Source organism: Phalangium opilio, unplaced genomic scaffold, assembly GCF_054372755.1.
Source record: "Phalangium opilio isolate 3A_F unplaced genomic scaffold, DU_Popi_V2 ptg000810l_1, whole genome shotgun sequence".
Taxonomy (NCBI): domain Eukaryota; kingdom Metazoa; phylum Arthropoda; class Arachnida; order Opiliones; family Phalangiidae; genus Phalangium; species Phalangium opilio.
Window position 1 is genome coordinate 850,478 of NW_028324253.1, and position 18,131 is coordinate 868,608.

An 18,131-nucleotide genomic window follows, 5' to 3' on the forward strand; every position below is an offset into this window, starting at 1 on the left:
TATGGTCTAGTGGCTAGGATATCTGGCTTTCACCCAGAAGGCTCGGGTTCAATTCTAGGTATCGGAGGCCAGTTTTTTAAATTCTCTATTAATCAACGATTCTAGGAGCTCAATTGTGACAAGCAACTCGATCCGATATGGTATATTGGCTAGGATATCTGGCTTTCATCCAGAAGGCCCGGGTTCAATTCCCGGTATCGGAGGTCAGTTTTCTAAAAAATTTATTAATCAACGATACTAGGAGCTCAATTGTGAGATACCAAACAGATCCGATATGGTCTAGTTGCTAGGATATCTGACTTTCAACTAGAAGGTCCGGGTTCAATTCCTGTTATCGGAGGTCAGTTTTCTAAATTCTTTATTAATCAACAATTCTAAGAGCTCAATTGTGACAAACCAAACGGATCCGATATGGTCTAGTGGCTAGGATATCTGGCTTTCACCCAGAAGGCCCGGGTTCAATTCCTGGTATCGGAGGACAGTTTTCTAAAATCTTTATTATGAAACGATAGAAGAAGCTCAATGGTGAAAACTGAAGCAGATCCGATATGGTCTAGTGTCTAGGATATCTGGCTTTCACCCAGAAGGCACGGGTGCAATTCCAGGTATCGGAGGTGAGTTTTCTAAATTCTTTATTAAGAAACGATACTAGGAACTCAATTATTAAAACCCGAGCAGATCCGATATGGTCTAGGGGCTAGGATATCTGGCTTATTCCCGGTATCGGAGGTCAGTTTTTTAAAAATTTATTAATCAACGATACTAGGAGCTCAATCGTGAGAAACCAAACAGATAAGATATGGTCTAGTGGCTAGGATATCTGGCTTTCACCCAGAAGGCCCGGGTTCAGTTCCTGTTATCGGTGGTCAGTTTTCTAAATTCTTTATTAATCAACGATTCTAGGAGCTCAATTGTGACAAACCAAACGGATCCGATATGGTCTTTTTTCTAGGATATCTGGCCTTCACCCAGAAGGCCCGGGATTAGTTCCCGGTATCGGAGGTCAGTTTTCTAAAAACTTTATTAAGAAACGATACTAGGAACTCAATTGTTAAAACGCTAGATGATCCGATATGGTCTAGTGGCTAGGATATCTGGCTTCACCCAGAAGGCACTTGTTCAATTCCCGGTATCTGAGGTCAGTTTTCTAAAATCTTTATTATGAAACGATAGAAGAAGCAACAACGGTGAAAACTCAAGCAGATCCGAAATGGTCTAGTGGCTAGGATATCTGGCTTTCACCCAGAAGGCCCGGGTTCAATTCGTGGTATCGGAGGCCAGTTTTTTAAATTCTCTATTAATCAACGATTCTAGGAGCTCAATTGTGACAAGCAACTCGATCCGATATGGTATATTGGCTAGGATATCTGGCTTTCATCCAGAAGGCCCGGGTTCAATTCCCGGTATCGGAGGTCAGTTTTCTAAAAAATTTATTAATCAACGATACTAGGAGCTCAATTGTGAGATACCAAACAGATCCGATATGGTCTAGTTGCTAGGATATCTGACTTTCAACTAGAAGGTCCGGGTTCAATTCCTGTTATCGGAGGTCAGTTTTCTAAATTCTTTATTAATCAACAATTCTAAGAGCTCAATTGTGACAAACCAAACGGATCCGATATGGTCTAGTGGCTAGGATATCTGGCTTTCACCCAGAAGGCCCGGGTTCAATTCCTGGTATCGGAGGACAGTTTTCTAAAATCTTTATTATGAAACGATAGAAGAAGCTCAATGGTGAAAACTGAAGCAGATCCGATATGGTCTAGTGTCTAGGATATCTGGCTTTCACCCAGAAGGCACGGGTGCAATTCCAGGTATCGGAGGTGAGTTTTCTAAATTCTTTATTAAGAAACGATACTAGGAACTCAATTATTAAAACCCGAGCAGATCCGATATGGTCTAGGGGCTAGGATATCTGGCTTATTCCCGGTATCGGAGGTCAGTTTTTTAAAAATTTATTAATCAACGATACTAGGAGCTCAATCGTGAGAAACCAAACAGATAAGATATGGTCTAGTGGCTAGGATATCTGGCTTTCACCCAGAAGGCCCGGGTTCAGTTCCTGTTATCGGTGGTCAGTTTTCTAAATTCTTTATTAATCAACGATTCTAGGAGCTCAATTGTGACAAACCAAACGGATCCGATATGGTCTTTTTTCTAGGATATCTGGCCTTCACCCAGAAGGCCCGGGATTAGTTCCCGGTATCGGAGGTCAGTTTTCTAAAAACTTTATTAAGAAACGATACTAGGAACTCAATTGTTAAAACGCTAGATGATCCGATATGGTCTAGTGGCTAGGATATCTGGCTTCACCCAGAAGGCACTTGTTCAATTCCCGGTATCTGAGGTCAGTTTTCTAAAATCTTTATTATGAAACGATAGAAGAAGCAACAACGGTGAAAACTCAAGCAGATCCGAAATGGTCTAGTGGCTAGGATATCTGGCTTTCACCCAGAAGGCCCGGGTTCAATTCGTGGTATCGGAGGTCAGTTTTCTAAATTCTTTATTAAGAAACGATACTAGGAACTCAATTGTTAAAACCCGAGCAGATCCGATATGGTCTAGGGGCTAGGATATCTTGCTTAACCCAGAAGGCCCGGGTTCAATTCCCGGTATCGGAGGTCAGTTTTCTAAATTATTTATTAAGGAACGATACTAGGAACTCAATTGCGTGATACCAAATAGATCCGATATGGTCTAGTGGCTAGGATATCTGGCTTTAACCCAGAAGGCTCGGGTTCAATTCCAGGTATCGGAGGTCATTTTTTTAAATTCTCTATTAATCAACGATTCTAGGAGCTCAATTGTGACAAACAACTCGATCCGATATGGTATATTGGCTAGGATATCTGGCTTTCATCCAGAAGGCCCGGGTTCAATTCCCGGTATCGGAGGTCAGTTTTCTAAAAAAATTTATTAATCAACGATAGTAGGAGCTCAATTGTGAGATACCAAACAGATCCGATATGGTCTAGTGGCTAGGATATCTGACTTTCAACTAGAAGGTCCGGGTTCAATTCCTGTTATCGGGGGTCAGTTTTCTAAATTCTTTATTAATCAACAATTCTAGGAGCTCAATTGTGACAAACCAAACGGATCCGATATGGTCTAGTGGCTAGGATATCTGGCTTTCACCCAGAAGGCCCGGGTTCAATTCCTGGTAACGGAGGACAGTTTTCTAAAATCTTTATTATGAAACGATAGAAGAAGCTCAATGGTGAAAACTGAAGCAGATCCGATATGGTCTAGTGGCTAGGATATCTGGCTTTCACCCAGAAGGCACGGGTGAAATTCCAGGTATCGGAGGTGAGTTTTCTAAATTCTTTATTAAGAAACGATACTAGGAACTCAATTGTTAAAACCCGAGCAGATCCGATATGGTCTAGTGGCTAGGATATCTGGCTTTCACCCAGAAGGCTCGGGTTCAATTCTAGGTATCGGAGGCCAGTTTTTTAAATTCTCTATTAATCAACGATTCTAGGAGCTCAATTGTGACAAGCAACTCGATCCGATATGGTATATTGGCTAGGATATCTGGCTTTCATCCAGAAGGCCCGGGTTCAATTCCCGGTATCGGAGGTCAGTTTTCTAAAAAATTTATTAATCAACGATACTAGGAGCTCAATTGTGAGATACCAAACAGATCCGATATGGTCTAGTTGCTAGGATATCTGACTTTCAACTAGAAGGTCCGGGTTCAATTCCTGTTATCGGAGGTCAGTTTTCTAAATTCTTTATTAATCAACAATTCTAAGAGCTCAATTGTGACAAACCAAACGGATCCGATATGGTCTAGTGGCTAGGATATCTGGCTTTCACCCAGAAGGCCCGGGTTCAATTCCTGGTATCGGAGGACAGTTTTCTAAAATCTTTATTATGAAACGATAGAAGAAGCTCAATGGTGAAAACTGAAGCAGATCCGATATGGTCTAGTGGCTAGGATATCTGTCTTTCACCCAGAAGGCACGGGTGCAATTCCAGGTATCGGAGGTGAGTTTTCTAAATTCTTTATTAAGAAACGATACTAGGAACTCAATTGTTAAAACCCGAGCAGATCCGATATGGTCTAGGGGCTAGGATATCTGGCTTATTCCCGGTATCGGAGGTCAGTTTTTTAAAAAATTTATTAATCAACGATACTAGGAGCTCAATCGTGAGAAACCAAACAGATAAGATATGGTCTAGTGTAGGGATGCAACGATGCATCGGCCAAGAATCGGCTTCGGCCAGAATCGGCCACTTGGCCGAATAATCGAATCGGCCGATTTTTCTAAGGTAATCGGCCGATTTTTTTCGGCCGACTCTTTTTGGTTAGATCTAATCTTTTGAGCTAGTATAAAGGAACTAACAAGTTTGCCATTTAACAAATAACGTAATTTAACCAAATTCTCCGTTAGCCCCCCTTTCAAAAACGTTACCAGTACCAGTTGCTCTCTAAGAGCGTGGCGCACATGCGCAATCGGCGCAACCGAGAGAAAAAAATCATAGAAGTTTGTTTACGTTATTACAAAGCTACGGTAACAACGCTGAATGCTGATCTCTCTAGTCTAGTGTGAGCCTCTAACCGTATTTTCGGGTTTACCCTTTTTGAATTTCCTTCTCAACGGATCACGTGACGTCTTACTCCTAGGCTGTGCGCCGAGGTAGGTGCGCGGGAGAGCCATGGTGGCCGGCCGTTATGGTTTGCCTTCCCCCTTCTATCTTTGATTCTCCTTTCGATTTGTGCGCACTGCTACTTCCCACCAAAGAGAATATACCAAGAGGAGTGGTAACTTTGTAAATAGTGACCGGGACTGATTTTGAGAAACAAGTTCCGGTTGTTCACGTGACCGTGTCGTCTACTTAAAAATTACCTTTTGTACGTCAACGGTCAAACCAGAGATCAACCCTTTGCCACCACCAAAAATAAGCAGCCGACATAATTTAACCAGCAAAAGGCGTCGCGGCTTAGCCACTAAACAAAAACCGGATCTAGTTACTCCAAAACCGTGGCCGGGCTTTTCAAAAGCCCCGTGGAAGGCTAGACTTTTTGCTCCTCTTGGTATATTCTCTTTGTTCCCACCCGTTCCACAAACAATGTCGCTCTATCACAGTCTGGATTTTATTATTGTCAGCTATCCCTCTAATGTGTTTGGTGTCACAAAATGTGTGTTGAACTAAATGAACTAGTATCTCGGAAACCAAACCAGATAGATTATTGTCCTTAGACATTTTTGACAAGTAGCACTCCTATACTAACGTATAACCTTGAGGCTTCGGCCGATTAATCGGCCGAAGCCGATTTTTTAGAGACCGATGCATCGAATCGGCCGATTCCGAAAAATTACGAATCGTTGCATCCCTAGTCTAGTGGCTAGGATATCTGGCTTTCACCCAGAAGGCCCGGGTTCAGTTCCTGTTATCGGTGGTCAGTTTTCTAAATTCTTTATTAATCAACGATTCTAGGAGCTCAATTGTGACAAACCAAACGGATCCGATATGGTCTTTTTTCTAGGATATCTGGCCTTCACCCAGAAGGCCCGGGTTTAGTTCCCGGTATCGGAGGTCAGTTTTCTAAAAACTTTATTAAGAAACGATACTAGGAACTCAATTGTTAAAACGCTAGATGATCCGATATGGTCTAGTGGCTAGGATATCTGGCTTCACCCAGAAGGCACTTGTTCAATTCCCGGTATCTGAGGTCAGTTTTCTAAAATCTTTATTATGAAACGATAGAAGAAGCAACAACGGTGAAAACTCAAGCAGATCCGATATGGTGTAGTGGCTAGGATATCTGGCTTTCACCCAGAAGGCCCGGGTTCAATTCGTGGTATCGGAGGTCAGTTTTCTAAATTCTTTATTAAGAAACGATACTAGGAACTCAATTGTTAAAACCCGAGCAGATCCGATATGGTCTAGGGGCTAGGATATCTGGCTTAACCCAGAAGGCCCGGGTTCAATTCCCGGTATCGGAGGTCAGTTTTCTAAATTATTTATTAAGGAACGATACTAGGAACTCAATTGTTACCTCTCCGAGTGACGTAGTCACGGAGAGGTATAACACTTGACGTGTGGGTGTGTGTGTCTGTCTGTGTGTCTGTCACACCCCACGTGACCGCGTTCGCAGTTTGCGTATCGGAGCAAACGTGTTCCCAATTTCCGGACTGCATTGACAGTTCACGGAAATTTAGGTTCCCACACCACGAGTTATAGTTTTCGTCCACTCCACATGGACACTAGTCTGTACTTGCTGGCTTCCAAGCAACACCATCTTCTGTTCTTTGTCCATTCCACATGGACTCCAGTCAGTACATTCTTGCTTCTTTTCCTTCGTCATCCTTTGGTTTCAAGATATACGCGGCGATCGGCTACGGTTACGAGAAACGTCTAGCCTCCCAACGGCAGGGCTTCCACCATCGGTTCACGCGAATGCGTTTTTATCTATTATTATAATGGAAACGAATCGTATATATACCCCAAAATTTGAAGAAAGCGGGCAAGAGGGGTACCCGAGGGGCTTCTAACTCGTGAATTCGGTGTACATCACTGGCTGAATTCCATGTGAATTCCAAAAACAAACTTCTGAATTCCACGAAATATTCCATGTATTCAAGTGAATTCAAACGAATCAAGAATTGCCCTTTGAATTCAAGTGAATTCCCAAAACATTTCATGAATTCATGCGAAATTCCTGATCAAATTTTATGAATTCAAAAAAATCTTTGGCAAATTTACTGAATTCTCCGAAATAATTTTGTGAATTCATATGAATTCCAGCGTATTCCCAACAGTCTCAATGAATTCAATTGTATTCGCGACAATTAGCATGAATTCATTTGAATTCAGAAAAATGAGCTCGAATTCTTTAAGAATGCGCACGAATTCACTGAATTCCGCAATGAATTCTTTGGTATTCATTATTTTTTTCGTGTATTCATCTTTTCGATGAGATATTTTTTCAAACGATAGAGTATAAATACCACTGGGCCCAGTTTAAATCATTAAAAGTATTGTTCAGTGTTTTTATTTTGATAATAGCTCACTCGATCACGCACTCGACGACGCAAGCTGCTCACGCTATAGAAGCCCGTTCAAAGATTCGATTTACAAGTATAAGCCCGACTTTTGAAAAAAATCAAAGGAACCGAAAATTAAAGCAAGTTTCTAAGGGAGGAGGTAGATTTTTGGTCAGATCCTTGGTCCTATTGATCCAAATGACCTGATATTTTAACGAGACGCGTGTTTCGACGTGTTTTATTTAGTGCTGTGCGAGTACTCAATAAGACTCGAGTACTCCATAAGATATTTTCTGAGACTCGAAGAAGTTTCGAGTATCAGATTAAGGCTCGATAAATACTCGAACCTGCTTTTGGAAGACCTTATTTTCTAATATTTGTAAACGTGCAGATGTCTCGAAAGCCCAGCCATTCGCGATTTCTTAGCCACATCTTATGATGTACATCTACGATGAGGCTCTTAGTTTGGCCTGCCCTGGCGGCATTGTAGTGTCCCACGGTAAATGCCTTTGGTAGTATAAAATTTTTCGTTCGTCAATGAAGGGAGAATGAATGGGAGAAAATTGTGGTGAGGTGATATTTTTCGTTAGTGTATTTTAACAGCAAGTTTAAGAATTAGATTTATTTGTACTAGTAAAGTTAAACATTGAGAATTGTGTTTTTTTTTGCTCGATAAATTTAAAGCGAGAGAGAGCATTATGGTATGGCCTTAATTTAAATTGGAGGTTTAATACTCCCTTTAAAATTCATGTCACCCGTCGACAATAAGGGTTTCACGCTTTTTATCCTGCTCCTCTATTTCAAAATTCAAAGAAATCAAGAGGAATATTTATAAATCAATAGGAAGTATATACCTACGTTATATTTAGAACGGTTTTAAGGTGGTGTTTACTATTAGAAGTTACGTGTATTTTCTATAAATCGAGAAGAGTTTTAAAAGAAGGTACTAGCTTGGAGCCCCAGATATTACAAGTATAACATGACTAAATTTATTGAAGTAAGGATTCAGGGTTATGATTTTTTGTTAGGGCATCGAGGGCTATTCACTCTGATCTTCAGTACTTCAGCCTTTTTTCGGGTAAATCGTTTTACCATTACTGTTAATGGATGCACATCGTGGGGGTACTCACTCACGTTTTCCGTTCGTATCACACTATAATTATAACTGAAGTGAAAAAAATCAGTAATAATTTTAAAACAGTAGCTCATCGAGGGGCTATTTAGTCAAATTTTCTGTACGCCTGTTAAGTACGGTACGATGTGGCTACTATATCGAGCCCTTGGGTCGTCTTGTTAAATGTTGTTCTTACTTGTTGTTCGCGACTTTTAATTTTTTTCGGTCTTCATTTACCAAACAGGTTAGTATTAAGGGATAGAACTAATTTTAAAAGCACTTTCTTCCAATTTAGTATTATGCCTATACCTTCTTGCTGTGTGTCTTATTGGTCATATGAGACTTTCATCCAACCTTTTTCAGTTTGTTTCTTAATCATGATTTTTCTATGGGTTTTTTTTTGAAACACAGTTTTGAACTAAAATTGCCTTAACACAATAAAGTTTACTAGGTGGAAACACCGCTCCTGGCCCATTGGACCGTATGTCCCATACAACCGAATACTGTTGAACAGAATATAGCCAAAATGTGGCGATTTTATGATCTTAAAATTTTAAATGCTATTTAACGATATATTTTTAATGCCGTTTTTACAGGCGGAATTAAAGATTTTGTCTTTTGTTTTTTTAAACATCCTTGTTCTAATGCTTAGTCTATCAATACACTTTCCAATATAAATATTGACACTACGATGGTCAAATTACAAGTTTACTTGCAAGTCTCTATTGTAATCGAACCGAGCAGAAGCTAAGCTAACCTAACCTGTAATAAAATCAATATATTCGAGAAGGACCTTGTTCCAGGGTCTTAATAAATATAACATATATTGTTCAAGGGTCTTAAAAAATATAGCATTTATTGGTAAGCATATAAATAAAACGGGTAGCAAAAACAAAAAAATAATCGTTTCTGTTAACATGGTTACCACTCCAGATAAAAATTTTTCAAACGGTCGCAATGTAGAAAGCTCACAAACAAGTTTTATCAGGAGCCCTTCCTCATAAAAATATGTTTGTGATATTAACCAGACCTTACAGTAAAAGTATTCTTAAATAACTTATCGAGGGACTAGTCCCTATACACCGATGACTAGTAAAGTCATCATTTAATTAACCACTGCCATGAGTTAATAATATGTTAGCTCCCTAACATAATTTAGGGAGCTAACATATTATTAACTCATGCCACTGCAAAGGGCAGGGATTTCACTTTTACGTGTAATCCTTTTAGTACAGTCAAAGGTACAGCCGTGTACACACATTTCATTTCTAAAGCTTTTACCCGTAATTGGTATACAGGGACTCGTAACTTGACTAGTCCATCGCTAAATTATTTACCGAAAATTCTCTTAAAACATTTGAGTACTGGAATGTCACAGAGAAATTCGTTGAATTCCGTGAACTCACTTCAAAATCAACAAATTCACTGATGAATTTCGTGAATTCGCTTCAAAATTTACGAAATCGCAGATAAATTCAGTGAGATCTCTTTTTAATTTAGTGAATTCATCTAAAGCATTGATGAATTCAGAAAATTCCCTGAATTCACTTAAACATTTACGAATTCATACTAGAATTCCGTGAATTCACTAAAAAAATCTATAAATTCGGATGTGAATTCATTTTTACTTGCGTGATGTCATCTAAAACATTGAAAAATTTCTTGAATTCTTTGAATTCTTTCTAAGAATTCTGTATTCAGTAGAGAATCATGAATTCACAGGGTTGAAAATGAAGGAATTCATGAATCTGAAATCAGGTGTACATCTTCTAGAGAGAGATAGCAGCCCCTCGGGGGTACCCTTCACTTTAAACGTCAATATTAGCAAAGTTTCGAAAGATAATAGGAACAACTTTATTTTAAACGATTTAACTATTTTTAAAGTTATTTACTGGCTATTAAAATAATTAAAAATAATTATATTTATTTATATATTAAAGATAAACCTCTCAAGTACCGAAGTCGATAAATCATTGCCTCCTATATCTATCAAGGTCCGTGCATTGCGTTATATTTCCTACATTGCGTCCTGTATCTATCAAGGCCCATGCATTGTGATATATTTCCTTCATTGCCTCATATATCCAACAAGGCCCTGCGTTGTGATATATTTCCTTCATTGCCTCCTATATCTATCAAGGCCCGTGCATTGCGAAATATTTTTGAAAATAACAACCAAAATGGGAAGCTCCTCTCAGAATCATAGTAATTTATTTTCTCTGTTATATGAAATGAAAATATGGATAATATTTTCGGCAATTCGATTTGAATGGCTCTTTCTGATGTATCATTCTCTCAGCACTGTTCATAATGGACAGGAACGTAGAGATTCGAGACACTATGAATTACGATAGTGTTTCAAATCCTCTGTAATGAGGGCTTAACGGCTTGGAGTGAGTCGAAAGATAAATACACATCCTATTTTTTAGTTGTACCATGCGTACCACAATGTTGCCAGACGTTTATTGGTACAGACTGTTACGTCTACCAAGTTTCCTAGCATCCAAGAATAAATAGGATTCAATAGAAGCCAGTTTTAAGGGCATGTCATGGGTCAAGTCGTTAAATATAACGACGCAGTTAAATAGCTGATGGCATTTTTTTTCCACTTTCTCATTGCGTTTCGAGTGGAAGTTCAACTTTGGCACGGACGACAGATGGCGCTCTTAACCTTCTACCCCCAAAAATCGCTTTTGTCTGCTCGGTTTCCCCTTCCGCGTTTTTTCGTTATAAACTTATGATTTAACGAACTGTTAAGATAAAATTTCATATTTCCTAAGACAGGATAAGCTTCTACTCCTTTCATCTTACACCCAGTTAGATTTAACCTTGTTAAAACATAATCAGATGAATTTGAGTTATAATGTCGTAAAATCCTGTGCATACAGTTACCTAGGTGTGATAGAGACATTTTTACCGATGTCTAGAGATGTTATGCTTAAGCGAAATTGTTTTAAGTTTGAATAAAAATACCGCTTCCAGTAGTGGGTTTATAGTACTACTTGTTTGTGTAAGATTAGTGGAGCTGTAGAGCGTAATCATGATAAACGCTTAAAAATATATATTTTCAATAAAACACCGCTTCCACTAGTGGATTTATACTCCTTGTTAGATTAGTGTAGGTGTAGAGAGTAATCATTATAAACGCTTAAAAATATATTTTCAAAAATGAAGAACATAAAACATTTATTTTGTATCAAAAAATATTTTGGTGCTAAGATTGCTTTAGAAAAATCCAAACGGCTAGGTATTGGTAAAAAAGACATGTGTAAGCTATTTGTAGATGAGATAATGTTTTACATGTTTTAAATGAGACTAAAACTTCCACTATTGTGTCTAAAAAAGTGTTGGCAATGTATATTTTTTAAATATGACGGAATATCAGTTGATATGATAGCGCCCTATTCGCGAATAAAACCTTTTTTTAAACAGTTGAATCACTCTTTGATAGAATTTCAAAGGCAGAAGTTAGCGTTAAATTTGCTCGATTAATTTTGTTCGGCGAATAATATATTTCAGCGTTAAGTATTACTGAAGGAGATTTATTTTGCCAATTTTTGTGAGTATTTAACTGAATAATAAAATGGAGGAAGATAATAATTTAAGTAAAGAGGAAATCAGGAAACGTAAAGCGAGGGAAAGAATGAGGGCAAAAAGGTCAGATCCTGAATTTAGGAAACGAGAAAATGAAAGGAGAAGAGTGTTAGCAGCTGAAAAAAAGGCTGTTTCGGGAACAGGTTCTAGCACACCCAAAAGCTCTATTGAAAGTACTGTAAGCGTAGGCATATCTATTAATGAGGAACCCAATAATGTGCAAAATGATAATGCTAATATTAGTGAAATAATCGAGGGCGATGGACAAGTACCTTGTACGTCCCATGGTAATGTCAATCCCTTAAAAAGATTAAGAATCTTGAGGCAAAATGAAGAATGCAGTAAGAGGGAGTCGCTAGGTAAGGGGAAAAAGCGAGAGAATGAGTCACATTGTGAAATTGAAAATCAGGGTGGTATATTTACCAAGAAATTAAAAAGGGTTGATGAAAAGTATAAAGCAAGCGACCGTGTAAGAAATCAGATAAGTAAGGCTACTGAACGCCAAGATCCAAATTATAGGGAAAGAGAACGTGTCAGAAACCAATTGTATAAGTCGGCTAAACGCCAAGATACCGAGTTTAGAGATGTTGAACGTGCTAGAAACCAGGCGGGTATGGCTGCTAAACGCCAAGATCCCGAGTATAGAGATGTTGAACGTGATAGAAACCAGGCTTGTAAGGCTGCTAAATGCCAAGATCCCGAGTTTAGAGATGTTGAACGTGCTAGAAACCAGACAGGTATGGCGGCTAAACGCCAAGGTCCCGAGTATAGAGATGTTGAACGTGCTAGAAACCAGACGGATAAGGCGGCTAAACGCCAAGATCCCGAGTATAGAGATGTTGAACGTGATAGAAACCAGGCTTGTAAGGCTGCTAAACGCCAAGATCCCGAGTTTAGAGATGTTGAACGTGCTAGAAACCAGACAGGTATGGCGGCTAAACGCCAAGGTCCCGAGTATAGAGATGTTGAACGTGCTAGAAACCAGACGGATAAGGCGGCTAAACGTGAAGATCCCGAGTATAGAGATGTTGAACGTGATAGAAACCAGGCTTGTAAGGCTGCTAAATGCCAAGATCCCGAGTTTAGAGATGTTGAATGTGCTAGAAACCAGACATGTATGGCGGCTACACGCCAAGATCCCGAGTATAGAGATGTTGAACGTGCTAGACAAAGATCTTCAGCCGCAGATAGGCGAGCAAACCCCTCGCTTATAGAGCAGACCTATTTTGATAGCATAAAAGATGGCCCAACGTGGCCGTGTGAAGGATGTTCAAATCTTGTTTTAAGTCATCTGGCACCATTGTAAAGTCCATAGATTTTTGTCAGTCCCTGGTATTGAACAAAGAGAGTTGAATGATGAAATATTTTTGTGTAGTACTTGTAATAAAAGCGTTAAGAGAAAGCAAATTCCAAAATTTTCAAGGGAAAATGGATTTGTGTTTTCTGAAATACCTGCGCAATTAAGTAACATAAGTAATTTAGAAGAAAGAATGATATCACCACGAATACCATTCATGCAAATACGAAGGTTAGGGTGTGACCAACAACGTGGTATTAAAGGAAATGTGGTTAACGTCCCTATAAATGTAGAGTCCACCTCCTCGGTTTTACCCAGGTTACCTCGAGACACGGATACTATTCAAATTGAGTTAATGAGAAGAATGCAGTATCACACACCCTATTTGTACGAAACTGTGAGACCAAAAGTCATTTTAGAGGCCCTTAAGGTTCTGGTAAAAACGCCTTTGTATGTTAAACATGGAATTACCGTTAAGAGTGACATATAAGACCCCATTCCTGAAGAACTTGAATTTATTGTTGACGAAAATGACCGTCAGGTAAATCAAGTTGATGTATCAGGAGATAATCCAGTAGTGCCAATAAACGCAGAGAATGATAGCGATGATATGTGTAATGAACCCAACGAAAGTAGTTCGTTAGCAGTTGGGAATCAAGACACATTATTTGTTTCTTTAAGTAATTTCTTGCCAAGTAATACCATGCATGTTAAGTTGGCTCCTGGTGAAGGTCAAACCCCAATGTCTTTACTCTTTGACGAGGATGCGGAAGAATTGTCATTCCCGAGCATTTACGTGGGTCAAAAATGAACCTTAAGGTTAAGGGAAGTTTTGGTGATATTTTTAAATGGGAGCTTCGTAATATTGATAGCGCTGTGCTAAAAATCCTTCCAAATTGTTTTACTCTTTTGTCAAATTGGAAACCTTGAAAGTTAGTCAATCTATACAGGTTTGCATGAGGAAAACTAAAAGAACAGATGGGTCGAATTATACTGCTGGACTTTTAGCCTCTGCAGGTTCTCTTGATGCTTTAATTAAGCAGGATGATGGTTATAGGGTTTTAGAAAGACTACAGATCTCGCCTTCTTATTGGCAACACAGACAATAGGAATTGATGGGTATGATTAGACAGCTTGGTACGGCTACCTTTTTCATAACGTTTTCGACTGCCGAAAGTAAATGGCCTGAGCTACTGAATATTTTGAGACTAGCCTCTGGGCCGGAGAGTTTACCTAACGATGATATTAATAATTTAAGTTTTTCGGAAAGGGCAAAACTGATTCAGAATGATCCTGTTACTTGCGCTAGATATTTTGACCACCGTTTTCGGGCTTTGCTCAAGGCTCTACAGAAATTAGGTCCTCTTGGCGTTATAGAAGACTATTATTTTAGAGTTGAAATACAGCAAAGAGGTTCGCTCCACCAACATGGTTTGATTTGGATAAAAGATGCTCCAAAACTTAAAAATGATCTCTCAAATGTTAAGGAAGTAGAGGAATTTATTGATAATGTTATTTCTTGTGCTGCTGAGCACAATGACGAACAATTAGATTTGTTGACACGATTACAAATTCACAAACACACAACGACTTGTAGAAAGAAGGTCGATAATAATTCCGTTTGTCGTTTTGGAATCCCGTTTCCACCTATGCCCAGAACCATAATTTACGACCCTGGTTTAAGAGAGCCTGGTAGCGTACAGGAAGAACTCAGATGTAAGGAAAGGTCAAAGAGATTGTATGAGATGTTGCAATCGAAAGAAAAAGAGTTTTGGGTAGATAGTTTCGAGGAGTTGCTAGCTAAGTTGGGTTGGTCGGAAGTGGAATATATTTCTGCCGTTACTTATAACCTCAAAAGGAAAACAGTTTTGTTGAAAAGACACCCTAAAGATACTAGAGTTAATCCTTACAATCCGTGCGCTTTGCGTCTTTGGCAGGCGAATATGGACATTCAATTCGTTCTTGATTCTTACGCACTGGTTATATATATTGTATCATATATAGGAAAGTCTCAAAGAGGGATGTCTTTGCTTCTGCGCGAAGCTTCTAAACAGTCAAAAAATGATAAATGTACAGTAAAACAGAAGTTGAAACTAATTGCTAATCAGTTCTTGAATGCCAACGAGGTAAGCGCTCAGAAAGCGGCTTACTGTGGTTTACAAATTCCTGTGTTCAGGTGCAGTCGCGCCTGTGTTTTTAAAAACACCAATGCCCCTGAAAATCGTGTACACATTCTTAAGAGTCAATCTGAACTTGAAGAACTACCAGCAGACAGTAATGATGTTTTTGCCTCTGGGATGCTAGAACATTATGTTCAAAGGCCAGAGGAACTAGAGGCAATAACGTTAGCTCAATTTGGTGCCTGGTACGAATATTCCAAATCGCGTAGAGTGACTAAAGCCGCCCACGATCATGTTGATGAGGGAGAGAGCAATGAAGTTTAAGCTTGTGGTAAATGGCTGAAACTTAAAGATGAATCAGGGTTTATTAGGAAACGTGGCCATGCTAAAATTATTAGGAACAGAAGATTCAATTTAGAAAAAGATCCCGATAACTTTTTTCGTGAACAATTAATGTTGTTTAAGCCTTGGCGCGATGAAAGTAATGATATTTTGACAAAGGATAGAAATCAGAATATGACCTTTGTCGCGAAACTATTAATGAAGTTAGGAAAGAATTTCACAATGAAATTGACGAAGAAGCCGTGGAACAGGCTGTAGCAGATTTTGAAAATGGAGAAATTCAAGTGGATGTTACTAATATCCAGCCTGAATAAGAACATAGAAATGAAGTTGATAGATCGGATGATTCCGATTTTTTAATTAATACGGTTCATGAACCTGTAGGAAATATTAATAGAGAAATTATTGATGGCAATGCCGAAAATACTGTTGCTCCGTCAATTACCTTAATTAATGACTCGCAGTACAACGCCCTTCTTAGAAAATTGAATTCAAAACAAAGAGAGATATATTACCATGTTTTGTATCATGTAAAAAGCAAAGAAACTCCGTTGCGCCTCTTTGTTACAGGGGGCGCTGGTGTGGAGAAAAGTCTTTTGATTAGTGCTATATTTGAATCTGTGTCAATGTTTTACAACAAACAACCTGGGAGTAATCCATCGGAAGCGAAAGTAATCCGTTGCGCACCTACTGGCAGGGTGTCTTTAACATAGGTGGGGCAACTTTGCACAGTACTTTTAGATTACCTGTTAGCAAATTTGGTGGAAATATAACGAGATTGGAAAGTGAAACACTTCATAAATGCAGGTTACTCTATGGTAAGTAAAACCAGTAATAATTGACGAAATTTCAATGGTTGGAGCGAAAGTGTTTAATCGGGTAAACACTAAGTTACAAGAGATTATGGGTTGTCCTGATTATTTTGCTGGTGTGTCTGTCGTTCTAGTTGGAGACTTTAACCAATTGAGACCAGTTTGCGATTATTTCGCATTTCAAGCTCAAAGTGAGACAGATAATCCTTACGCGTCGTTAATTGGTAACCCAATATGGGAGCAATTTGAATTTGCCGAACTTTAGGAAATTATGAGACAGAGAAATGATAAAATATTTGCTGAAGCTTTAAATAGATTGGCTGTGGGAAGTATGACTCAAAATGATATTGATTTCTTTAGTAGTCTGGAGGTAACGCCCGAGCGTGTACCCCCAAAAGAAGCGATACATCTTTTCACCACTAACGCGGAAGTAAACCGATTCAATCAAAATAAGCTTTTAAACATGAATACGGAAAAGGCTGTTTCGGTTTCAGTAGATGTTGTCAATGGTGATCTTAGTAGTGAAGTTAAAAATAACATACTTTCCCAAGTTGAAAAGTTAGCAACGACTGACACGTATGGTCTGCCCAAACAATTGACTCTTGCGTGTGGCGCGAGATATATGATGACCAACAATGTTGACTACTCTGACGGACTATTTAATGGCGCGACCAGTTGGTTAAGAAAGATAGAGTACGGCACTAATCGGCTCGGGGATAAAATCCCGTTCAGGGTATGGATGGAGTTTGACGATCCCAAAGTTGGGAAAATGTTGAGGCAAAAATGTCATGGTTTATATTTGAATAGTAATATTAACGCTTCGTGGACGCCTGTTGAAAAGGTCATCAAGTCGTTTAATAGAAAATGGAGACAAAATAATGCCTCAGTTTCTAGGAAACAATTGCCTTTGGTTGTTTCTGAGGCCATTACGATACATAAAAGTCAGGGTGATACTTACTCCTCGGTAGTGGTTCATTGTAAGGCTACAAAAAAAATTGAAAGAGCGCATTTATATGTGGCTTGTAGTAGAGCAAAAACCGCTTCCGGTTTATATATTGATGGAAAATTTAAAGTTCCTAATTCACCCAAAAACAACCTAGTAGAATTAGAACTTAAAAGGTTGCGAGACACAAAAAGCATCGAACTACCTTTCTTGCATGATCCCTTTTTTATTTGTGTACATAACGTGCAGTCTTTAAATGCTCATTTAGAAGATGTTTTAGCAGACAATGTAATAATGAAAAGTCAATTGTTATGTTTTGTTGAAACGTGGAAAAAAGAGACGGACGATTTTAGAGTGCTATCTTTTAAGGAAGTAGGTGGTATTTACTTCCCAACTACGACACGCAGAGTTGCTTTTGGTTCGTCCATATATTTAAGAGACACGCCTGAAAACGAAGTTAAAGATATAGATACTAGAGTTTTACGAAGCGACAGTCCTGTTAGAAATTGTCACGTGGAACGTTTCTGGTTAGATGTTTACATAGAAGGAGAACTTATATCTGTGGTGTTGTTGTACAAATCTCCCTTAGGAAGTTTGAGAACTGTGTTTGAGGACTTTAACCCTTTGTTTGACATGAAATATGATTTGTCTATTCCAACAGTTGTGGTTGGAGATTTCAATATTAACTTTTTAAAGAGCCAAACGGCACTGAGAATTTTCTTTGATTCATTTGGAATATCTCTTTTGCCGGGTCTAGAACAAAAGTATTCGACTGACTATCATTTTTAATTGGATTTGGCGTTTGGTAACCAACTTTTTCGAGACCGATACGAAGCATGTTATAGAGAGTCTTATTATTCTTACCACAAGGGTATTTGCATTTTTAAAAGAACATAGTTTGAAATAGAAAAATT

The 18,131-nt window shown here is 38.8% G+C and overlaps 3 non-coding genes across 3 annotated transcripts; all 3 read left to right on the forward strand.

The window, feature by feature from the left end:
• Positions 1-405: 405 nt before the first annotated feature.
• Positions 406-477, forward strand: TRNAE-UUC (transfer RNA glutamic acid (anticodon UUC)). The gene has a single exon. It is a non-coding gene; the product is annotated as a tRNA-Glu (tRNA).
• Positions 478-1,614: 1,137 nt separating this feature from the next.
• Positions 1,615-1,686, forward strand: TRNAE-UUC (transfer RNA glutamic acid (anticodon UUC)). The gene has a single exon. It is a non-coding gene; the product is annotated as a tRNA-Glu (tRNA).
• A 2,095-nt stretch (positions 1,687-3,781) lies between these two features.
• On the forward strand, positions 3,782-3,853 carry TRNAE-UUC (transfer RNA glutamic acid (anticodon UUC)). The gene has a single exon. It is a non-coding gene; the product is annotated as a tRNA-Glu (tRNA).
• The last annotated feature ends 14,278 nt before the right edge of the window (positions 3,854-18,131 follow it).